Here is a 26,263-nt window from a genome sequence, read left to right on the forward strand (position 1 = left end):
TCGCCTATAGTGAAGAATTAGGAAGTCAATTAGTGAAAATTCGTTAATTTACGTAATGCTACACCGTGATTTGTCAAGCATTTACTGTGCGGCCCTTCACGTAATTTCTTCAAGTAACACAGCATGAAACATACTGCATGCTTAAGAGGATGAGAAAAAATATTTGATGGATAATTTTAAAATAAATTCCTGAGTATTACGTGCCAAAAACACGATACAGTTATCAGACACGCGGTAGAGAGGGACTCGAGGTTCATTTTGGCTCACGGTGGTTCTTTAAAGCCCACCTAAACTGAAGTACACGAGTGCTTTTTTTTTTCGCATTTAATCACCATCGAAATGCTGCAAGTGGGAATCGAACCCGCGTCTTTTTGCTTAGCAACGCCACAACATAACCGCTAAGCACATCGCTGTATGTGTAAAAACAGAATCAGACCAAAACGAAACAAACGGCATTTACGGGACTTCCCCTTAAGCCGACGCTTGTTGCCGGCGTACGCACCACAGTAATGACCCAGTAACAGTAATCGGGAGGAGGTGATCAGCTATGTCGTGATAATGTCGTCGATCGCATACTCATTCAGATTCATTTTTGGAAGCCTCGATAAGCAGACGGCAGTATACGATAGAGGGCTTGCTTGGCGAACGCTTATAGTACGTACGCCGCACATGGAAACGTAGAGTTCAAACAGAGTTGTCGTGCTGTTTATAGTGAGGACGTATTGTTGAAATAGCGAGCGCAGGTGCTAAATTTAAACGCATTTCTCCTTTTTTGGACGACGTTGTTATTGCTATTCGAAACCTGATATCCCGGCGTTGACACTTCCGGGCATTCAACCCTAGGCTTGCTGACGGGCTCGAAAATGCTTGAAAACACCCTCACTCAAGCGGAACGCCTCCGCATTTTTGGAGTAAACAAACAAGGGAAGCGGGAAGAGGTTGTTGCGAGATGTGTCTTGCGCCTTGTTGTTTTCCGCTGCTATCCGAAAATTTTTCAATGATTCGTGCTTTTTAAGTGCCTTTCACAAAGGAGAAGCAAGTGCTGCTCACGTTTGTTGGCGCTGCAGTGATGGGCGCCGGCACGAGATGACCGCGGCTCTCGCGTTGTGTGCCGCCGCTGGCGCCACTGGCGCAAGAAACCAACGAAAGCTACCGCTTCAGCCTCTGGCTAAAGCGGGTGGAAGACAACGGAAGCGAGGACATCACAGAGGGAAAGAACTCGGAGGGAGCATTGCGCAACTCGACTGAAGCCAAACGAGTCGGCCCAACACGTGATTCGCACGTCACAACATGCGGTAGGTTCCATCGCACCCCCCACTGGAGGCAGAGGGCTCTGGCAGGGCAGCCGAACAAGCGCGCATCGATTAAGGACTACTACGAACTAGACATACTGGGCCAATACAACGAGTCTCTGAGGCCACGTGTTGGGCCGATATTTAGAGGAATAGTGGAGAAAATGGCTTCGCGGAGAGTTGGCTTGCCAAGGTTGGCTGCGTGACGGAATGCGCTCAAACGACGCGGACGCGCTCAAACAGGGTTTTTTTTTTGTTTTTTCTTTTTTTTTGCGGACATGTCTGGCACCTAGGGCAAGTTGTGTGACTTGAACATTTTTTTTTGAAGACATACGCATACCAAACGTGTATTTCGTGCCACACTGAGTAGATTTTCGCAACCCGCCTCAGTTATTGATACTTATGTGCGCCTGCTGTCTTGCGTGTTTGTCATACACATCATTGTACGCACCTTGTGTGATGAAGGCCGCGTTTGATTGCTGTGCCTCTGTGCGTGCGTTATCTTATATGCGTAGTTTTCTCATCTGCGCCCGCGGGACCACACCGCGACGTCGAGTACGGGGCAGCCCTCGTTCGCACACACGCTCGCGCGTTCGAAGGCTCCCGATCACGTGCTCGTTTGGAACTCCGTGTTCGCCTTTTGCGTTCGCCTTTTGTCTCGATGTGCTCCAGTGCAACTATAGGACTGTTTGCGGACATTATTTCATCTCTATTTGGTTAACTACACTCTATATTTCCCGAATCTGTGAAGCTTGTATTGGTCTTACGATATGTTTCTTCTTAGAATGGTTCTTGCGTCGAAGGAAGCAGCTGTCTCCATTACAGGGTAACTAAATCCGCTTTATGAATGTTCATTTCAATAAATAAAGTGGCACGAATTACGGCGAACTGAAGCCATGGTGTGAAAGACAAGAGATAGGTGCTAAAAGAAAAAAAAAAAGAAAGATAACGAGGCGCTGTACGCAGGCACAGTGCGCGGTGCAGTCTCGTGAGAGGAAGTTGACCGCATCCCTTCGGCGATCCCCTTCGCTATATGTAAGCGCTCGATAACGGCCGGAGCGAGAACTCGAAAATAGCCAAACAAAGTATCATCAGTGCCCCGTTAGGGAATCGCGAGCGAATAGGAAACGCCTGGCGAGAACACTCCAGGCTGATCGAAAACGACCCGTCAGATATGTTGTCGGAGCCTCTTTCCCCACGTGACAGCATTAGAGGGCAAAAAAAAAAAAAGTTGCAAAACACGGTCTGCGCAAAGGCACGCTTGGTCACCATTCTTTGTGTCGGGGAAAACCGGTGTAAACATGTGCTGGCCCCAATTTTTCCGTAGCTCTTTATCTCTGTTTTTTGTTTGTCTGTCGCACCTCAGCTCATAATTGCGTGGCACGTGCGCAGACACGTGATGAACTTCGCTAAGATTGCGTGCACGTGCCCTTATTCGGGTTGGCACGTGGCTCACGTGATGGCAGAGTTAACCCCACTCAGATATCCTCGCTTTGTTCAGTCTGTCCGAACTGATCCCGCTGGCTCCTATGGGTATTGAATAACCGGAGCACGTGTGCTTCCTTAGCGGAAAGTATAGGTTGCCCGGGGAAGCAGGTCGGATGCTGTGGCTGATGAGCACAAGGAAAGCAAGCGTGATCGGGCTATGCGACGTCGTTGCTAACGAATGGCGTCAATTGATGCGGCCGCTTTTGACACGTCAGGGCAGGTGTTGCGTGTCCGCCATTGAATGCCGGTTTCTGTTGCCTTGATAAAAAAAAATATGAAAGAAATGACTATCATCTCGGTGTCTCAAAAACGAAACAAACTGACATTATTTATTTCTCTTATAAACCGATCTTGTCTCGGCATCTTCCTTCGACAATGAGAGAGCGTCTCGCTTATGAGATCATATAGAAATGCATGACTTAAAAAAAAAAAAGACGCTGCGAATTCGACCAGAAGAAACCGTCAGGTATTGCAAAGACGCTTTGAGTTAAGGATACAATTGCTAGAAACGTAGCAAAGCTGATAGCCTAGGGTAATTATCATGATTTTCTTAAAGTACATGGGCGCCTAATTATTATAATACTACTTCATAAGTTAAAAAATGCAATTGTCCTGATTTCCCCAAACCCGGAGCCTCCCGCGGACACTGACACATCGGTTACGCTAATTATCAAAACACCATAGCCACAGTAATACCCAAGGTATTAGATATGAAGTACCAAAACGGTTTGCAGTACACACCGTGCTATTCATCCTGTATGTAAGTGATAAGGTTAACGTGTTCAATGCCAATGAAGTCACACTGAAACTCTCATGTCATTACTGCCTTTTCCCGGAAGCTACAAAAATAAATGTAATAAATGTAAGCAACCACAAATGCTTGGTTACAGGAACTCGACAGCTGTTCTTCCTATAAAATGAAGTTCAAGAGAATACAAGAAATACTAATTTTGCGATTTCTATATTGATATGGACGAGTTATTTGTTAACGATAGTTGCTCTTTTAAGAGTTTTATGTTCCGAAGAAACTTGAGCTGAGATCTTACAGAAGAAACAACAGGAAAAAAGTCGCTGCCAGATCTATTAACGAGTTCAGCACGATTCAAAGCTTCCTCGTTAGAGCTCTTACAAAGGAACACATGGGTTATTGCTTACTTGTTCTCATCTTTGGTGTTCTTTAATCGCATGTGAAAATGACATTTGAATAGATGCAGAAAGCTTTTCAACCCACGAATGCAAATAATTAGCTCGCCCCACCATTCTAGACATCGCTCGGACACTGCAATACTGCCCTATCGCGAAAAAAATTTAATGTTAGCAAGCCATTGCCGACAACGTCCTGCTTCCGCCGCCCCCTTTTGTTTTGTTTTTGCATAATATGGAGTAAGTCTTAAAAGGGCATTACAGAGTAAATTTATTGCCGACGCATTTCTGAATACGGGGGTTAGACGCCCCACAGTTGTCCCACTGCAGCACGGGCGTCTCAATGCGTTCGGCGAAGACCGCTCTTCGCAACTGGGTTGTGCGGGGGTCCACGCCTTTTCCATTGGCAGCTTTGTATCGGAGACGAAAGCTAGACCCTCAACCACAATGAAAGCGGGCTAAAGAGCTCAAGAAAGCTGTTGTAAACGCGATGGCATTAAGCTCACCGTGTCGCAGAAAATCCGCCGTCGGCGTCCCGCGTGCACCGTCGACCGTCGTTATGGCAAAAATCATTCCAAACCGCGCATACCCAGCCACGCATGCCCTCCATTTAACGCTAAGAAGTTATTGAACTAATTGCATTTCTGAAAGTAAAATACGTCAGAAAAATTGTAAAGTACGACTTACACGCAACCTACCGACATGGTAGCGTTGGAATGCAATTTGAATGTACGAGAAAACGTAATTCGGAAATCTCAAAAGCCGTAAAGAGGCGCACCCGGTTTCTTGCCACACCTCCAGGTGGAGCTCGCCTCCGCCGCATACAGACGTGCCGAGTGGAGGAGCCTTCTCAGCGCAGCAGGAGCAGCGTGCCAAAGCGATAAGATTTTTATTTAATATTTCGCCTATTTGTTTCTTTGGAGGGATCGGATTAGGGGAGCAACAATTACGTTATCTTTCATGCTTCGCAGTTTCTAAGACTTTTTGCTTAGATATAAGTAGCTAGTAAATAATTGTAATTTCTTCCACAAGTCGGGTGACATGGTAGGGCGCCTTGTTAGTATGCGATGACGGTTGGTACTAAGGGGAACCCAAGCGCCCGTTGTTCTTAGCGCAAGCGCTCTTACGCGTTGGAAGAAAAGCAGTTTGAGTCAGTACGCGAAGCGAACGGTGCAGCTTTTATCTGTAGGATGTGTGTGCTAGGGTCGCAGCTAGACCGCCTAGAGCAGGAGAAGGATAGGCTAGCGAAGCGAGCTGGAAAGCTAGAAAAGGAACTTAAGAGCGAGAAGAAGCAGAGGAAGAAAGTAGAAGAAAAGCTAGCCGACGTGGAAATTAAGCTGAGCGCTACCATTCCGCAAATAAACGGTGAACGCTCCGATGCGGGCACCGCGAACGGGGCTGGCAACGAAGGCGCAGCAGGAAAGGGAGCCAAAACCACCGGGCTGGAAAGCAGTGACGAACACGCCAGTGATGGTCACGAAGGGGACTAAAACTGAAGTGCCGGTCGCTGAGGAAGACAACAAGACAGAGGGCTAGGATAAAACTGGAAGCGAGGGCATCGCGGCCTCGGGTGCAGCTTTCGGCGGCGAGGAAGAGGAAAAGCGTCGAGTTGTCGCTGTTGGGGATTCCAACATGCGTAACGTAGCACCGGCGATAACAGAGAAGGTAGGCATAGGCGAACGAGTCCGGGTCAGCGCGCTTCCGGGAAAACCGATTAGGGAGCTGATAGCGAAAGTCAAGGAACGCGTATGGGACCCAATGGAGGAGAGGCACCTAGTCGTGATATTGGGCGGAGTGATTGACGTACTGCAAGGACGAAGGGCAGCGATCGCGAAGCAAATAGCCAAACGGGTCTCCGACCTCCGCAATGTTTCAAAGGAATTACAAATCGCTGTTAGCACGGTGCCAGACGTTGAAAGGCACGGGTATGCAATTTAAAGGGCAGTGCTTGCAGTAAACGGAACTTTTCACGCTAGCTAAGGCAACGAATTTTACGGTCATTGGCATCAACCGAAAAGTGCACCGAGCAGGCCGCGAAGGCGCTTTTGTGCGTGGCGGGATACATTTTAGTGAACGTGTTGCAACACCGGTTGGACGTCGATTTGCGGCGCGGGCTGTAGCTTTTCTAGGCGCACCTCAGGCATTCAGGAATGAAGATTAAGCATTGAATGTAGCGATACACCAGTATAGGGCAGAATTAGGCCACAAAGAGTTAGGAAAAGATACACAAAGGATAAGAATAGAGAAGGCTTAATTTTCTTACATTAAACATGCAAGCAAGAAACATCATAAGCAAGAAAAATGGTTGGAAATTCAAACGCAGCTGAATGACGAAGCAATTAGCGTGTACGCGTTGACCGAAACACATCTACAAGATTTGGAGGAACCGCTTGTTATTGACGATTTTGTACGGGAAGGGTGCAACATAATGACTGGGTCAAGTAAAGGCGGATGCGTAGGCAAACTAATTAGGCGAGGTTTGAAGTGGCAAAGGGTAAAAGAGACAGGAGCATTTACGGATTAGCGGCACACGGCAAGGCAAAAAGACGTGGCTAGGAATAGCTTACGTATGGACGGGTAGTGGTGGCAAGATAAAAATAAGGAATTGATCGATTGCATTAGAAGTAATGTCAATGACTCCAAGAAATCGGGCCAGGTGATAATAGTGGGAGATATGAACGCGCACACGGATGGTTTAGACAGATATACTGATTACAACGATTCTGTTGTGCTGGATCTGTGTGATGAACAGAACATTATAGGCGTTAGCAGGGAGAATAAGTGTAATGGACAGGTAACGTGGCAATGCGGAAACAGGCAGTCATGTATAGACTACGCCTTAGTCTCAGTAACAGTCTACAAACAACTAGACCAAATGATAATAGACGAACATAAAGGAAACAGCCTGGGTAGCGATCCCAGACGTTTAGCGTTAACGTTTGAGAGAGATACTACTGCAAAGCACGAACCAGTAGCATGCGAACTTCTAAAAATGAATGAAGAGCACTTGACAGAGATCGAAAAAAAAAAAAAGCTGAGAAGAAAATGGAGACCTCCCCTACAACAGTCTGGGAACATAAGGAACTGGTAGACGTTATGCAGAAGGAGATAAGACAGACAAGGAAAGAAATGTGTTGCACTGGAAAGCGGAAAACACGTAAGTGGTGGATCAAGGAAATAAAGAAAGCTATGGAAGAGCGTAAGCAGGCGTCTAGGGGTCATTGAGAAGCCAAAAAGTTCTGATTACGCGAAGAAGAGGCTCTACTTAGACGGAACAAATACCGAGAAAGGAAAAGGGGGGCGAGTGAGGTCGTGCAAGAGAAAATTAAAGGCGCGAGTGAAGGTTGAGTGCATAACGTTCGCAAAAGAGACAAAGGGGCTCCAAAAAGAGTCTGAAGCACTTTAAGAGCACTCGCAGATTCAACTAAAAATTCTCAAACGGCTATAAGGCAAGTAGACGGTAACATCTACGAAGGAGACGATGCACTGTGGTACATCACAGACGTTATTAGGGATAGGTTCGGCATGAAAGAAAGCGTAGTTCAGACTCAAAGAGATCCAGCAGCCACAGAGACGCCAGATAGATTAAAATTCAGGATAGGAGGTTTGTATTGGAAAAACGCCGAAGGAAATGTCCCTAATACTATGGCAGCAGGACCAAGTCAAATTCCAAAGCAGCTAATCAAAAACCTTGGTCCGAAGAGCAAGGCACTGCGAATTAATGCCTTAGAGCAAGTTATTAGAACGATGAAGATTCTGGTTGGATGACGTGAAATCAAGATGAAGCTCATCTACAAAGGCAAAGGTAATAAGGATAAGACGAGCTCGTACATGTCGGTTACGGTAACATTGGTGATATATACAATGTCAATGCAAGCCACAAAACTGGAACTGTCAAAATGAGTGGAGAAAAGTGATGTTCTGTTAGAACTGCAGAATAAGTTCAGGATAGGCAGGCGCTTAGAGTATAAGAGCTTTGTACTAATTCAGAGTATATAAATTTCAGTAGCTCAGTATAGACCTCTATTGATATCATTTCCATATAGTAAAGGAGCCTATGATAACGTGGACAAGGTATTGTTATGGGATATTTATGAGCACGAAGGCACAGAGGAACATCTCGTGGAGCTGCTGAGGGCGATAAATAGAGGCAACCGAGCACAAGTTGTATGGGAATGTCGAAAAGGTAATGAAGGGGTGGGAATTCACCAACGAATGAAGCAAGGATGTCCTCTGTCGCCGTTGGTGTTCACGCTTCATTTTAAGGGCATAGAAAGATGACTGGAAAACAGCACATTAGGGTTTGATTTAACTTACATGCGTAATGAACAAATGGTACAACAGAAACTCACTGGAGTTACGTATGCGCACGAGGTAGTGCTAGCGGCTGACAATAAAGATATTTACAGACACTTGCGAATATCCATGGCAATGCAGCGACAAATCTAGTCGTCATGTTTCGCACAGAAAAATCGGAAATTATCATCTTTATTAAAGAGACGAGTAATTAGATGGTGCCAATTCAACAGGAAGTCATACCCATAATAAAGCAATATAAACACCTCGGCGTATACTTCACCGAAGGAATAGACTTACTGAAGCACCCACCAAAAGAAAATGAAAACAAAGGGGAAGTGGAATGCTGCAATAAGGAAACACAGAGCACTCTTGGGGCCACAATAAGTATGAGGTAGTGCGTTTAATTCGCAAAGGAGTAAAGGCGCCAGCGTTAACGTTTTCAAATGCCATTTTATGCCTAAAATTGAATATCTTGTCGGGGTTGGAAGTTAACCAAAGATCGGTAGGCCCGTCGGTTTTACGAGCCCGCGGTAAAAGCACAAATGATGTGGTGCAGGGTGACAGTGGTTGAGCCTCTTTTGAAGTCAGAGAAGCACAGAGCAAAATTACTTTGGAAGAAAGATTCAGGAGCATGGATTAAACTAAATAGGCAGCTAAAGTACACAAGCATCTGTACTTGAAAATCGTCGACACAGAATGGAGGAAAAGGTGAAGAAAGTTGGCAACCAAGTACAATATACTTGAAACTGTAAATAGACAACCAGGAGTCATCAGAAAGAAAGTGAGATAACTGGAGACAGTTATCTGGATGCAAAGAACAGGGACAGAAACGACCCCGGCGATTTAAAAGAGTGAGAAGAAATAAATTAGAAGGGAAAACCTGTACGATAACACAAAGGGCAGTGCCTTGCTATTCGAGGATCGCGCCGGTTTCTCAAAGACAAATACATACCGGAGCAAATATTAGGAAATAAATGAGGCATGTGTATGCTGCAGCGAAAATCCGGAGGTAACTCAGCACATCCTAATCGGATGCGAAGGTCTTCACGCAGTCAGAGTCGCAGGTAACGTACACCTTACAGAAGCGCTTGGCTTTGAAATGAACGGAAGAATCAACCGGTCCGCAGTCGGTATAAGCGAGAGAAGTTGAGAGTGCTGGTGGAAAAAAAAAGGCAGGGAAGTGATTGATACGACCGCATCTCTTACAGTCATGGCTATTGTGGTACCCCCCCCCCCCCCCCCCCCCGAGATGGTTTTAAAACTAAATAGATTAAGAAGATGTACACTGAAATGGTAGATAAGACATGTACAGTGTGCCTAATTAAATCAAGCAGGCTAGCTGACTATATTTCACCACACCGTTTCATAATAGATGCCTATAAATCATCATCGTCATCATGGCCACGCAAGAGGCCGCGTTTCTACCAGAAAGCTAGCTTTCGTGCATAGCGTTCGGCGCCAGCGTTTTCCGGTAAACGTGACGTCCAGATAAGCTGCAGTTGCAGGGAAGCGTGAGAAGCAGTCTGGGATATTTGAAGGCTACAACGTTCCATTCATAAAGGCGAAGCTTAAGCGTACGACCTCGAAATTTTTATAGAACACGATAAATGCGTTTTTAAACGAACAACATCCCTTCATTGTAACTAGGGTTGGTTACGAGGCATAACGACCGGAAGCAGCTTCTGTGCTATGAGTATAATGTGTACTAGCGTTTACACTCTACTGTGTGTATGTGTGTGTGAGTGAGAGAGAGATGCTATAGTGGAGGTCTCTTTAAGTTCAAAAGCGCGGAGGTTTCTCTTCTTTCCCTTGTCGGACTGTTACCGCCTTGGCAGGTAATCGAACAGAGGACGTCGTGCTTAGTAGGTGAACGCCGAAGCAACTCGGCCAGTTCAGTGTCAGTTCAGATAGATCACTCCATTCTTTCTCATTCCAACAAGTACTTTATGTCTTTCGGAAAATAACTGGGAAATAACGCCGCTCACTGAGGCTACGTCGGGTGATCGGAAGCTAACTGTAAATAGTAATTCTTCCGAAGGATACCACCGATCTCCCAAATTGTTGTGTTGGTTGATCGCTGTTCGCCGCCTCAGATTCGATTCAATGGCGCAACAAATCTTAAAGCAAAAAAAAAAAAAAGAAACTTTACGGAACGTCTTTCAGAAGCATCGTCTTGGAATCTGTAACGAAGCTTCCCTTATTCCCACACAATGCTTGAATGTGAAAAACGAGATAAATATAAGGAAGTATGTGCACTCTCATAGCGGCTGTTTATTGGACACATACCAATTTATCCTCCGTTGCCTTGAGCCAGCCTAGCAATTGTTGTCATTCCAAGGCTGACGACGCATACTCACCATGCGGGATGCGCCAAGTATTGGCATGCGAGCTAGCAGACGAAAACATACTAAGATGAGAATGATGACACCATAAGCGGTATTCGTAAAGGAATTGCAAGGAAGGACAGAAATGCATAAACCTAACTAGAACAAATAAAAAGGAAACGAACTAATTCTCCTTCCCATTCCAAAGTCACAGTTTCGGTTTGGGGGGCGCCGTAGTGAGGGCTACGAATTAATATTAACCACTTAGGGTTCTTTAACGCATTTCGACATTTCATGGTGAGGAATGAAATTAAGAAGAATGTAAGATTGGGCTTATTGGCGAAACTTGTTTTAAAGTTTTGATCAACCGCGCAAGGATACCAGAGGGGACAGAAGGGAGAACAGAGTACTCTTAGATCCCCTCTGGAGGTGTCGTTGCGCTGTTATTCAATACTTTCGAGCATGGTGAACGAATTTTTAACTGGAAAGTGCAACAACGCTGTATTATTTATGGCTAAGTGCGTTGAATATCAATATAAGATGTTGTGGTGACGTGCAAAATTATAAGCTAAAGAAAAAAACTAGCTAGCTGCAGTAGAGTGCGAGCCAATTTCAGCAGTAATAGCATCTACTTGAGAATACATTTGACTGAGCGATTTGACCTTTTTATTACCTCTCCGTTGTGGCCCGAGACCGTCCCAAATAATCTGACAGTAAATGGACTGCCTGGAAACTTGCTGGATTTATGAACGCAACGAGTGCAATGGAGCACAATGAAACTGTGATAATGATGGCTGTTGGAACATTCCAAACAAGTTTTTGTTCAGCTAAAGCATTCGCCAACGATTTTGTTTTGGAAATTTATCCCAAACACTGTTTCCACCAAAACCACCACATCGCTGTTAGTAACACCGCAAGCTCAAGCTCCGACGGAGGCATACCATGCGTCTAGCCGGCGATGGAACCCGTCATCCTACTAAACAGTGAACGCTTTCGCTCATATTTAGTGACGACGTTACATTTCATGTTTTTTTTTTCTAAAAGGCACACACTGCTTTGCGTTCAAGACATTCAGAATTCATGCGTTGAAGTTTGTTATCACATAGTCCAGTGTACTGACAGCCCTATATACAAGTACATTTTCTGAAGGCGACTTTGTTCTCACTTTTCTCTTGAACGAACGTCTCTCTCAACATTTAACACCGAAACCTAAATTCTGCATTGCAACGACTTCCACGAAATAAATGCGAACGTTACGTTTAAATGTGCGATTGCATGAGCACGACCGCTTCTCGCATGCGCTGCGACAATGTCCAATAAGGAGCAACTAAGCAACGAGCAAGTTTCAGTTTGCTCGGCGCGGGCACTGGCCAAGGAGTGCTAAGGAAGGGTATTTGGCTCTTATGGCACGGTAACGTGATTCGAAATTCACAAAGGTGACAATTCGGCCGAGTTGGCATTAAATGGCCTTAAGGTGTAATTATCGCCACTCAGAATGCGTAAACGAAAAGTAGAAACTTGACAAGACAAATGAAGACAAGAAGAGCTCCCTCCCGCTATCCCCCCCCCCCCCCCCACTCATATACCTCCTATAATCGTAGTATATTGAACCCCTTTTTTTAACAGTGCGGCCTATGTTAGCTTGCACAGCCTGTATAAAAAAGAGCCGTAGAATTCTTGAATAAAGAACAGGGAATAGGCGTCTGCACAATTCTCAAGCATAGTCAGAGAAGCTTGTGACTGCTGGTTGGAGATGGCGTGCCAATTCATCAATGCTTTACGTGTTAACACACCAAGAAAATTGGCCACTTGTCTCCCGAAGGGCGGAGCAGCGAAAGCGGAACAGTTGTTCTTTCGCCGTTGGCTACCTTCCTTGCTCGCGCCTTTCTTCTTGGATATATTTCCGATCGTCTAATAGACCGCCAGTTGACTGTCAGAGATCGTGATATGTGTGTCTGTCCTCGTTTCTTTCACTATATCCACTACAAGAGCGGATCAGTTTCATGTACAGTATGGCTCATTTCATTCTCATTCATTTCATTCTTCACGGGAGAAGAAAGTTAAAATTTTACGTTTAATTACAGCATGTTTGTTTATGGTGCCTAACAACATGAAGACCTGCGTTGCTAATGTAACCACTTTTAAAATGCTTACTGGGGGTTTGTCTTTGCTCAAATTATTTTACAAGCTTGCATCTTTTAGTCCGCATTGCTCATTGAAAGGCGCGTCAATATTGAGTCTCTGATTCTTCCGGAAGAAACGAAAAACCACCAATGTAAAAACCCATCGCCATTGCTGGAGCAAGTTGATGAGAAGGTGGGACCCAGTCTCATCATAATAATTACTCTGGGCAAATCAGGAGCAACGACATCATATGTTTTATCAAAGGTTGTGGAGAAAAATGCATATTTATGTGCAAAATGTCGCCGAAAAGAAAGTGGCACTAAGTGCCTAATGTGATTTTGAAATGTTAAATTATACGCAGGCTGCTTTAAATGGTAGCACCTAGCAGCGTTTCGCTACGTGATTCAATAAGGGCCGACCTTGATTTTAACGCTCGGTAGTTGTTTCGTTCCGAGAGCTCGCCACACTGTTACGAGCGTCCGCGTACGCAGTCGTGACGAATGTAAGATAATTGCTGATGCGTTATTTCTATTCTGACAAGCTTCTTTTCCTTTGGAGCATTTAGTCCGAATGAGCCCTTTTATGGATCAGACGTTGTGTATATATGGACGGCGTGATGAGGGGGTGCCAGCGGCTCGCGAGGCTATGACGGGCGTTTCCTCGAACATATCCGTAGGCTACGACACATGACGGTACACACGCGTGGATCCCCGGGTGCAAGCAATGCGACGAAACCCTTACGTCAATCCTGTATTAGCGCAAAGAACGACGCGTAGGTGCACTTACTCGGTGAGTCACTGGCTGCCGGAGCTCTCCGTGCGCGAACTGTGGGCGACACCGCGTGGACTGACAGTGGCGCTTGCTCGTCACCGTGAACGCCTCTGTACTCGGCCCTTTGCCCTCGCTGTTGTACGCAGACGTCGCCGTTGCACATACAGAACGCGTAAGAAAAAAAAAACGAGAGTGTGCCGCAATCACCGTAGGGCGAATGCTTCACGAACGTGCCACCGCGTGCGGCCTTGCGCCAAACTCCTCATCCGTGTAAAGAAGATGGCCTCCTCGCCTTCTTCGCCCTCCTCCTCCTCCACGTCGCTGCCGTCGGCGACTGTTTTGCCTTTAGCACCTGACGCGGAGCGAGCAAAAAGACAAAAAAAAAAAACCCCTCCGGCAGCATCTTTCTCTCCAGGCAACTCGCGTGCCGCAGACGAAGGATTTGGTGCCGCGTTGGATTATTGAATACGCTCATGGAACTTGGCCAAGCGTTGCCTTCATCCGGGAGTGCCTTAGCGAACGAGCACTGGCATAGCGCTCCGTGGTCGAAACCGACGGAAAGCAGCTCGCTCTGGCGGAAGCAGCTGGTGCGAAACCGTCGACTTGGCTTCAGCGCCCGTGTTTGCCAAAAAATCTCTTACGCGATATTTGTTTGTAAGAGAAAAGTGAAGCCAGTCCTGATGCTGCACATATTATTCGCGAACGCGGTCAACCAATGGCTGAAAGCACTTATAAGCGAGAAGCTGTGTGAATTCAGCCCCAGATGCACAAAGAGAAACGCGTGACCAAGTGGAGGGCCTTCAGTCCACACGCAGCGCCATGGGCAGATGTTTCTGGAGGCAGCCCTGAACTGAAAAGCAGAAAAAGAAAAGTACTCCGAGAAACAGAAACTACTGCTGTTTTGGTTGCTTTTCGTACCGTGTATTAGGCAATATCTAACCAAAGCTTCCAGAAGTGATCCATCACCAGCGGTGGCGTCAAACGGGATTGCAAAAGCCGTCTGCCGGCGGCTTATAACTTACCCCTGGAACTCTCACATCTTTCGAGGTTACTCTGAAACTGAGGAATAATAATTTACCGGTGCCAGGAACCTAATGGCACGCAAGTTAGGGGCTCAATAAGCACAAAATCTAAGCGATAACTGAAAGTGAAAAGTGGTGTGCCTTGAAAGCCCTACGACAAGTTTTTAGTAGACAACAAGCTAATTATTTTATTTTACTTGTATATTTTTGAGAACTGTACTAATATTGCGAGAAATACAATCTTTCTGGCCATGATGGCTGCATTTAGGTGTGGGCGAAATGCAAAACACCCGTGTACTTAAATTTAGGTGCACGTTAAAGAACTCCAGGAGGTCCAAATTTCCCGAGTCCCCCACTACGGCGTGCCTCATAACCAGATCGTGGATTCGGCACGTAAAACCCCGTAATTGAATTTTTTTATATAGGCTTTGCTGGAGATGTTAGTCTGGCCAACTACCTCCTACTTATATTGACTGCCTGCTTTCAGGTCTACGTGAGCGATAACATTTGTGTATGCATGTATGATATCGTTTTCACAGCACAGTGGACGCGAGTTTCTGGGCCCGCATTCACAGAAAATTGCTTACGCGAAACACTGTTCATAACTGATGGCAGCCAGTCCTGACGCTGGAAATATTATTAAAGAATTAATGGCTTGCAAATGACGCAGACCAACTTAAGTACAAAAAAAAAATGTGAATTCGTCTGCTGTTAGTTTGCATGGGTGCATACGGGACGCATCGTCTGGTGAGCTTTACTTTTGTTTTGTTTATACTTCAATTTTTTGTGCCGAATGTGTTTATGTTTCTGGTATTATATAGCTTGTTATACATATATAAAAATGGGGTACTGTCGATTTCTTAGCGGTGTCTTGAGATAACCGCCTGCGTACGCTTCCGTTTGTTAGAGGGTATAAAGAGCAAGAACAATGGAACGCGAACGAAAGATTACATCTTGTTGTCCCAAACCGCATTCCTGTCATCGAGGCAACCGCCTCCCCCCACTTGTTCTTCTCAAGTGGTTGCCCTGGTGACGGACAACCTCCAGAGGTCCAGAAAACTGCCGAATCTTCTCTGTGGGTCGAACTGAGAAGTGTGGGGGCAGAGAGCATCACGATGAATCCACTGACAGCCTTCAAAATTCCCCACAACTGCTGACCCCTTGCCGCTAAGGCTGATGGTATGTATACCAGCTCGGCCTTCTCCCTCGACGAAAGAGGAAAGCGACACGGTTGACGTCAGCACCAGACCTGCCTGGTTCCTGCTGACGATTGGACGCTCGAAGGCATTTAAGGCAGAAGCGGTCCATATTTAGGAAAGAGAGCCGGGGCCCCGTCGGTCTGGTGCGCTTTTCGGCACCTCTGCTTGTAGGCTATTACCTGCTACGTAAATATTGTATAAAGCTTTTCGTCTCCTCTTGGTCTGCTCCAAGAGTCCATCTGTCGTCCTTGGACCCCGAGTCGCAATAATCTGTATTGTTTCAGATACAAGTAAGAAATACATATCTAAACAGTACCTTAGCACATTAGTCGTCTCGAAATTGTTTGCAGTTGATTAATAGCCGTAGGTGGGAGCTAAAGTTTGTGACGGCTTAGTGACTATGGCGCCCGGCCGCGGAAACAGATGCAACGCGTTTGACTACCGGTGTGGCGGCTGCGTTCAGGCAGAGCTGGAAAGTGAGAACGTCAGTTCAGCGAGATACGCGAGCGTGTTTACCAACTGCAGGTGGTCAAAATTAATCAGGAGTCCTCTGGTACGACATTTCTCGTCGCATTTCTTATCGTTTGGGAGGGATCATCCTCATAAATGACTTCGCCAAAAACTGGACGTCATGTTAACAAAATGAATTTGTTCATTGCAGTGAATACACTTTTTAGAGGTTTACACCGAAATTATAATTATAGATATCAAAGTGAAACAACCTACAGAAGTAATTTTAGACGGGTGTGGCCGCGTTGCGGGGTGCTTTGCTTGTCACAAAAGTGCTTTTGACTTTATTCTGAATTTTTGTTACGTGGCACAGGCCTTAGCCAGGTATTGTAAAGCTTGTACAGCTCAGGTATCTGCATTTTAACAGGGGCACACGTCACGAGCGTGCGTCGACGGAGTAAAGCGGGTGAAACGGTGTTGCGTGAGGGAAAAGGGCATCGCCGCGACGCCACGTCACCAGCAGGCCTCGACGGAGCAGATGAGACGACGCGACGCCTCTGGGCGAGACGGGTTGTCGTCGGAAAGGCAGTCACGTGACGCGCGCGCGCGGGTGCCTCCGTGTCACTCTCGGAATCATTAATCAAAAGACTAGCGCATATAACAGGGATACAGACAGAGAAGACGACAGGACGAGCGCTAAACATCAACTGAGGTTTTGGTGCGAAAGAAGGTACATATATACATTTCGGTGGTGCATGCGCACACAGGGTTAAAACAGTACAAGCACAGTCTAATCAAAATGTGGCAAACAATTCTGCAAGTACATTTCTTTTTCTTTTTTGGACAAGGCAAGTGATGTCGTGCTGACACAGTTATCACCTTCCCTGTCAATGTGATATGCCTCACAAATCTCGCGCCCCCACCTTGTGCCTCCCCTACCAAGCGCACACGTGGCATTAAACGCAGGCACGCACCCGCACCGCTTACAATGCTTGGCCAAATGGCCGCACCCCGCCAATGAATACCAGGTGGGGGTGCGAGATTTGGGAGGCATATCACATTGACAGGGAAGGTGATAACTGTGTCAGCACATCACTTGCCTTGTCCAAAAAGAAAAAAAAATGTACTTGCAGAATTGTTTGCCACATTTTGATGAGACTGTGCTTGTGCTGTTTTAACCCTGTGTGCGCATGCACCACCGAAATGTATATATGTACCTTCTTTCGCAGTAAAACCTCAGTTGACGTTTAGCCCTTGTGCTGTCGTGTTCGCTCTCTGTGTCCCTGTTATATGCGCTAGTCTTTTGATTAATGATGACACACCAACTAGCCCAGCTTTCTGCCTTGATCGCTCTCGGAAGCCAGCACGCGGTCTCTCTCTCTCTCTCTCTCTCTCTCTCTCTCTCTCTCTCTCTCTCTCTCTCTCTCTCTCTCACCCGCACTGGGTTTAGCTGCTGCTCGCGCCTGCCGGCCTGAGTGGTCGCTGCTGCTTCCTCGGTCTCTGATCACGCAGGACGTCGGTGGCATGCGGCGTTGGCATGGCAGACTGCCACTGCTTGCTGGCTGGGCAGAACATACCGCTGTCTTACATTACTCGCAGCGCAAAACTCGATGGACCGTTGAACGACGTTCAAGCAGAAATAAATGCTGTCCCATCCCCAATACCCAAGTACCTAGGTGTCCTCGGAATTTTTGATGAGTGTGCATGTTTGTGGTTCTTTCTTGAATATTTCCTAACTCTCTTTCCTTGTTGGTATTGTTTCCTTGTTAGTAAGGGATTTTTCTTCTCGTGTCTCATTGTTTGCTAAGCTCATTCGCAATAGCATGCACCGTGTTAGGACAGAGAGTGGTATATCCGGTTATCATTAAACACAATCTCGTTCCTTCCCTACAGAACGTATCGTAACCAATACCTTGTCGAATGGACCAAGTTTATCAGGCACCACAAACACTGTCAGACATTAGGTTTCATTTCTTGTCCTTCTAGGCAATATAAAGCTTTAAACTTTCATTGCGTATTTTTCGAATATTGACTTTATACGATAGAATGACGAAACTTCGGGCCTTTATTTTGCATGTAGTTAATCGAATTAAATAGTTAAGTGCAATTCTCAGTTTTCTCACTGCATTTTCCTTTTTTGTTATTTCTTTTTTACGCCTGCTTTCTTCTCTTCTTTAGCTTTTCAATCCCTAACCCCTTCCTTGTATATATATATATATATATATATATATATATATATATATATATATATATATATATATATTGTAATGAAGCAGATGCGCCCCTGCGTATGTGCCGTCTGAAGAGGAAGACGAAGGGCCATGCCGTGATCGCGAGCGAGCCCCGTGCTACGGACAGCCAAAAACAAACGTGCTTTATTTAATTACCTTCGGTCTAGAAACAGATTCCCAATAAGCGTTAATGTAGACTCAATCGTCTATACCTCACAGGAAATGCAGGAGTCCTTAGAGCTATTGGCTAAAGGATTGGAGAGCCGGTTCGCGACGCGCCTTAAAGCTTCTGTTTTTACTTCTGCATTATCGCACTACAAAGAGATATCCTATTCACAAGTAGCACAAGTTATGTTACGGTTGCCAACTACAGCGCCTGGCCCGGACGGAATAACAAATGCAATGTTAACGATTTTCTTTCAAGAAGCTCCACGTGACTTTCTGAACTTGGTAAACTACTCTGTTAGCAATGCATGGATTCCACAAGAATGGAAGATCGCCAAAATTATTCCGTTACTTAAAAAGCAAGGGGCAGGGTACACTATCGACAACATCAGACCAATTGATTTGACATCAAGCATAGTGAAACTTATTGAAAGAGTGCTTCTCGGACACATAATAGAGTTTACTGTCGAAAATCAATTGTTGAGTCCTTGCCAAATTGGATTTCGATCTGGCTATTCAATATGGCACTCGCATGTAGACCTTGAAAGTCGAATTAACATCGCCAGACAGAAAAAGCAATACGCGGCTTTAGTTACCTTAGATATATGTAAAGCCTATGACAGCATTGAACACACAATTTTAACAAATCGATTACAGAGCCATTGTTTTCCAGGCTATATTGTAGCATGGGTGCATGAATTTTTAAAAGACAGGGAATTATATTGTTTTCGAAGCGGCTATTCTTCTAGAAGACATAAGCAAACAAGAGGTGTGCCTCAGGGATCGGTACTCTCACCAGTATTATTTAATATTTTACTGAGCAGAATCCCCGTTCACCCAGGAGTTAGTACGTACGTTTATGCTGATGACATTGCCTTTTTTGGTATGGCTAGTGACATATACTCTCTTTACGAAACTTTGCAGTCGTATGTAAGGGAACTGGAACACTGGCTGGATAGCTTACAGTTAAACCTGAATGCTAATAAGTGTGCCATACTTGTTTTTCCTGTTAAAGACCCAGTATACATATCGCTGAACTACCATCTCGAAGACATCCCACAAGTAGAGTCATTAAAGTACCTTGGAGTTATTTACAACGGTATTCTTAACTGGCGGCCACATATTGAATATATTGCTACAAAAGGAACTCGTACAATGGGCATTTTGCGCAAGTTAAGCAATCCAAGAACAGGTATGCGCAGAAAATCCCTCTTGATGGTATATAAAATATACGTTCGTCCGGTGTTAGAATTTGGATGTGTTTTATTCTCAGGTGTTCCATCATACAAGCTTCGGCCGCTAGTTTTGTTAGAACGAGAGGCCCTACGTCTGTGCTTAGGCCTTCCAAAATACGTTGCAAATGCCGTATTATACATGGAAGCAAGAATCCCACCCATATTATGCCGATTTCACCTTCTGACCGTTCAGACCTTCTTAAGGCTATATGAATCACCATTAAACCGTCCTCAAATTATTTTCATCTCCGATCCAGAATCATTTTTTCCTGTTCATTGGCCCAGGTTTCATAGACCACAGATTATATTTGTGCAAACATTACTTGAACCACTAAATGTGCAAATTCGTGATGTGCTTCCTAATAATACGCATTCAAATTACCCAGAGATCATGTTCGACGACATTTTCCCGAACCACGCGAAACTACTCCCTTACGGCATCTTAAACGCCATGTTGCAAGACCACCTAAGCACCCTAGAAACAAACATTATCATTGCAACAGATGCCTCACAGTGCGAGGAAAAAGCTGGCATTGGAATATTTTGTCCTGCACTCGACTGGTCTTTTTCTTTAAGATTGCCTGATTTTGTGTCTATTTTTCTGGCCGAGTTGTTAGCAGTACTCCTAGCTTTACGTAAATTAAACCAAATGATTACAACGGCTGCTATTCTTACTGCCTCCCTTTCTGTATGCTCTTGCCTTACCGCTACTAATGAGTCACCCATGGTAAAGCTCTTCCACTTACTAGTTCCTGCCCATGTGCAATGTATTCATTTGATTTGGGTGCCTGGTCATAAAGGTTTGTTTTTTAATGAAACTGCCGATTCACTGGCACATGCATCACTGGCGGGCCCTGTTCTTCCTATTCTACCAGTGACAGCACAGATCACGGCGGCAAGATTTCGGATGAGATAAATTAGATCAGCCTTATCAAACCCACATTTGACAGCTTCTCCAGAGTATAAACACCTGGCATTTCCCTGGCATAGCGAATCTTGTTACACAAAGATGCTTGAGGTCTGCCTCACCAAATTACGCTGCCGCATTCCCTCCCTAAATTTCTATTTACACAGGTCGGGTTTGGTTCCCTCTCCCCTTTGTTCTTTTTGTGAGGAGGAGGAGACGATACAGCACTTTCTTCTATCTTGTCGCCGCTTTGCTGCGTTAAGAAAAAGATTGTTGGAGATACCTTTTCGAAGAATTGGCCTGGACTTGACAGAACCTGCAATTCTTTCGTTCGGGGCGTCCACTTTGGGATTCAGCCACAGGGATGCATGCTTCGCTGTCCAAACATTCCTTACAGAATCTAAACGAATGCCCTGCTAAGCTTTATTTTTATTAATTTTAAATTAATTATTACTCATTCAACAGCACCTTCCTGATCACATTTTAACCGGTAATTCAACCCTATTCAATGCTATTCCCATAGATATTAGGAAATTTGTGCTCTATATTATTTTGGTATAATCCACCCATTTCTTGGCCAATCCCCCATCGTGGGTAGGAGCCACACGTGCCACAGGCTACAACAACAACAACAACAACAGCCCTTGCAGTGTCTTGATTTATCTAGCGTTCCACGCCGTTTTGAACGACAATAAACCTCGTCGCATTTGGTGGAGGTTGCTGAGATCCTTCGCCTCGTCCTGGAGCTCCGCACTCGAACCCTGCCAACAAGATCGCCCAGCACAATGCCTGATCCCGCCACCTCGTTGCCTGCACCCCCGGCTGCCACTGTCATCTGCGCCGGCGTCCCTCGTCAACGCGACCCACCCATTTTTAGTGGGACCGCCGAACACGTGGCTGTCATCGTACGAACGTGTAAGTGCCCATAACAGATGGGATGACCAGTCTAAGCTGACCCACGTGCCGTTCTACCTCGCCAACGTAGCCAAACTTTGGTTTTTCAACCACGAATCAGACTTTACGAGCTGGTCCGCGTTTAAGACTCTGTTTGCTGAAGTCTTTGATCGCCCAGCTGTGCGTAAGCTACGCGCTGAACAGCGTCTACGCCAGCGCGCACAGCAGCCTGGAGAGACGTTCCCCAGCTACATCGAGGATGTTCTCGATTTGTGCAAGCTGGTAAATCCCAGCATGTCAGAGGATGACAAGATTAAACACATCCTCAAGGGCATCGAGGACAGCGCATTCCAGATGTTGCTGGCCAAAAGCCCAACTAGCGTATCAGTCCTCATTAACCTCTGCCAGAGCCTTGACGAGCTGCGCCGCCAACGTTCCATCGCCCGCCAGAACATTCAGCACGCCGATTCCGTCTCGAGCACCGCGGTTTCTACCGAAATAACCAACTCGACCCTCTCGCAGCACATTAAAGATTTTATTCGTGAAGAGGTCGCCAGGCAGCTCTCGCTGCTCCCTTACAGCGATGCACCTACGGCAGCCTTGCTTCCAACGCTGCAGCAAGCCATCCGAACTCAGATATCTGAAGCGCTTCCTGCAGCTCCTACAACACCCCTACCCAATCCTGTGAGTGTGCCGCTGGCCCATACCAACTTTGCCACTCACCCTACGTCGCTGCTACTCAGTTATGCAGCCGTGGTTGCGCGGCCACCTGCGCAGACAGCTTCCTTTTCATCGCCCACGCATCCGGCTTCATTTCCAGTTGCCCGACCGTCACCACAGTTTTTGCGTCCCACCGAGACGTGGCGCACTCAAGACAACCGGCCTATCTGCTTCGCCTGCGGCATTCCTGGTCATGTAGCGCGCTTCTGTCGCCGCCGCGCCATAACTGAGCGTACCAGCTTTGACACGCCCAGCTACGCGCCACAATACGCCGCCCCACCTCCATTTTCACCGCGACGTCTCGACACTGATCGCCGGTCGGAAGCTCGGCGCTCTCCTTCCCCTCGTCGGCGTTCGATTTCGCCCCTGCGTCGTCGAGTTCCCACTGAAGAGGGAAACTGACTGCTGCAGTTCCTGAGGCAAGAACTGCAAATACATCGACGTTCTCAAGACCTCAATCTTCGCCGCAAAATGATATTAGCGTTTTTGTAGAGGGAGTCGATACCGGAGCAGCCGTTTCCGTCATTCACGAGAGCCTTTGCCGCAAGCTACGAAAAGTGACTACAGTTCGCTCTGGCCTGGTGTTCGCCACTGCCAGCGCGCAGCGAATTCACCCATCACCTGTATGCACGGCCCGTGTCGTCATCAACGATGTTCTGTACATTATCGAGTGTTTCGTGCTACCATATTGCTCTCATGACCTCATCCTTGGTTGGGATTTCCTGTCACATCATCATGCTGTCATTGACTGTTCGCGTGCAGAAGTGTCGCTTTTACCACTATGTGAATCACTGCCGACCAGCTCTCCTCACTTTGCCGACAAACTCACTGTTGATGCCGACACAACCATACCTCCTGAGTCGTCGATGGCTGTTGTCTTGTCGTCTGATGCCACATCTGACGCCACTTTGGTGTTCACGCCGTCCGATGTGTTTGCTGAACGCAAGGGCATTGTTCTTCCGTTTTCCGTGCTTACTGTAACATCTGGGTCAACTGTGATGCTGGTCACAAACTACTACCAGTACCCCATCAGCCTACTGCATGGAGAGACCGTAGGATACTTCCAGGCGGTCGACTACGTCGACGACCTCAATGTTCCTGCCGACTCCCTCCGTCATGTTGACGCCATCGCTTCGGTCTCCGGCTCATCACCTTCAGTGGTTTTTGACAACGCCATCGACCCTGCACTTTCCCCATCTCATCGCCGCCAACTTCTCGCTCTCCTTCACAAGTTTACCTCTTCTTTCGACTGTAATCAGACGTCACTGGGCCGTGCCACCGGTGTTTCTCACATCATCGACACCGGTTCCCACCCCCCCTTGCGACAGCGCCCGTATCGTGTCTCCGCCGAAGAGCGCCGACTCATCACGGAGCAAGTGGACGACATGCTCAAACGTAGAGTCATCCGTCCCTCTCAAATTCCTTGGTCTTCCCCTGTCGTATTGGTGAGAAAAAAAGATGGCTCCATTCGCTTTTGTGTCGACTACAGACGCCTAAACAAGATAACGAGAAAATACGTTCATCCACTGCCTCGAATCGATGACGCTCTCGATTGTTTACAAGGCGTAGAATACTTCAGTTCCTTGGATCTGCGCTCCAGGTACTGGCACGTTCCGATGGCCGAGCCTGACCGTCCGAAAACCGCATTCGTTACACCCGATGGCCTCTACGAGTTTAACGTTATGTCCTTCGGGTTGTGCAACGCGCCTGCTACTTTTGAGCGTATGATCGACACCATCCTTCGCGGCCACACCTGTTTATGTTACCTAGACGACATCGTCGTTTTCTCAACCGATTTTCCGACACACCTCGCTCGCCTGCATGACATTCTGACCTGTCTCGCATCTGCCGGCCTACAGCTTAACCTCAAGAAGTGCCGTGTTGCTGCAAGAAAACTAACCATATTGGGTCACGTTATCTCAAAAGACGGCGTCCTCCCGGACCCAGACAAGCTCCGCGCCGTTGCCGACTTCCCAACGCCCACGTCTATCAAAACCCTCAGAAGTTTATTGGATTATGTTCCTATTTTCGTCGCTTCGTACGCAATTTCGCATCCATCATGGCACCTTTGACAAGTTTACTTTCCGCCAGTAACGGCATAGCAGCGTGGTCACCTGAATGTGATGCAGCGTTTCGGCAGTTACGCCACTTGTTGACCTCACCACCGATTCTTCGCCACTACGACCCTGATGCTTCCACGGAAGTCCATACTGACTCCAGCGGAGTTGGCCTTGGCGCGGTCTTAGCGCAACGGAAAGCTGACTATGATGAATACGTCGTCGCTTATGCGAGCCGTACTCTAAAGAAAGCAGAATTAAATTACTCCGTCACAGAAAAGGAGTGCCTAGCGATCATCTGGGCACTAAGCAAGTTTCGCCCATACCTTTACGCCCGTTCTTTCGCCGTTGCTACTGACCACCATGCCTTTTGTTGGCTTTCTTCCTTGAAAGACCCGACTGGACGCTTGGGACGTTGGGCGCTTCGCTTGCAAGAGTACGACATCCGCGTCATGTAGCGCTCCGGTCGCAAGCACTCCGACGCTGATGCGCTCTCTCGCTCTCCACTGACGCCTGATTTGGCGTCTTTGTCAGCTTCCTCGTCCAACCTGTCACCGTTCACCATCACTGACATGCTAACAGAGCAGCGCAAGGACCCAACCTTTGCAAAGTTACTTGACTACCTTGCCGCTCCGTCTGACGTCCCTTCGACACGAGCACTGCGTTGCCAAGCAACCCACTTTTCCGTGCGGGACAACATTCTATATAATCGCAACTACATGCCCGACGGACGCAAATGGCTCCTCGCTATACCTCGTCATATGCGCTCTGACGTTTGCGCGTCTTTTCACGCTGACCCCCTAAGCGCCCATGCCGGCGTCCTCAAAACTTACACAAGGTTGCGTCAGCGTTATTATTGGAGAGGCATGTACAACTTTGTGCAAAAGTTCATTCAGTCTTGCACTACATGCCAACAAGGCAAGACACCTACCCAGCGTTTCACAGGACCGTTGCAGCCGCTACCATGCCCGTCTCGTCCGTTCGACCGCGTCGACATCGACCTCTACGGCCCGTTTCCATGCAGCGGGCGTGGAAATCGGTGGATTATTGTCGGCGTAGATCACCTTACTCGCTACGCTGAGACTGCAGCACTGCCAGCAGCGACCGCCCGTGACGTTGGTTTTTTCATCCTTCACAATTTTGTTCTTCGCCACGGTGCTCCCCGAGAATTACTGAGTGATAGGGGCCGTGTCTTCCTGTCGGAGCGCATCCAAGCCCTCCTCGCTGAGTGCAGGATAATTCATCGCAAATCGACCGCGTACCATCCCCAGACCAACGGTCTGACCGAGCGCTTCAATCGCACACTTGGCGACATGTTGCGGATGTATATTTCATCCGACCACTCCAACTGGGACACCGTACTTCCCTTTGTTACGTTCGCGTACAACACCGCGACGCAAGCGACCACCGGCTTTTCTTTCCTCCCTTTTTCCTTGTGTATGGCCGTGAGCCTTCATGCCCTTTGGACACCATACTGCCGTACCAACCTGACGCTACAGAGTATACTCCGCTTTCCGAAGTCGCCAAATATGCTGAAGATTGCCATCAGCTGGAACGTGCCCTGACTAGTGAAACTCAAGAACGTCAAAAGACAAGACATGACCGCGATCATCAACCACCACACAACTTTGCTCCTGGTTGGCTAGTGTGACTTTGAATACCAGCCCACATTCCTGGCCTTTCTTCCAAACTCCTGCCCCGTTATCACGGTCCGTACCGTATCATCGAGGCCACTTCACCAGTAAACTACATCGTCGAGCCGCTCACCGTGTCACCAGACGTGCGTCGTCGTGCGCGAGAGACTGTACATGTCAACCGCCTGAAACCGTATTACGACCCGCTCATCTTCTCCGTGCCCTGAGTCGCCAGGATGCCTACGCTTCGCTCCCGGGGCATTGTAATGAAGCAGACGCGCCCCTGCGTATGTGCCGTCTGAAGAGGA

At 47.1% G+C, this 26,263-nt stretch overlaps 1 protein-coding gene across 1 annotated transcript in view; it reads right to left on the reverse strand.

The window, feature by feature from the left end:
- The window catches only part of LOC142583309 (sodium-dependent phosphate transport protein 2B-like), a 169,382-nt gene extending 155,806 nt beyond the window's left edge, over positions 1 to 13,576 (reverse strand). The window contains exon 1 of the mRNA XM_075693730.1: positions 13,457 to 13,576. The gene's annotated coding sequence lies outside the window, so the exon portion shown is untranslated. The remainder of the gene's footprint in view (positions 1 to 13,456) is intronic.
- Between the last annotated feature and the right edge of the window lie 12,687 nt (positions 13,577 to 26,263).

This window comes from Dermacentor variabilis, chromosome 5 (assembly GCF_050947875.1).
Source record: "Dermacentor variabilis isolate Ectoservices chromosome 5, ASM5094787v1, whole genome shotgun sequence".
In the NCBI taxonomy this organism is placed as follows: Eukaryota; Metazoa; Arthropoda; class Arachnida; order Ixodida; family Ixodidae; genus Dermacentor; species Dermacentor variabilis.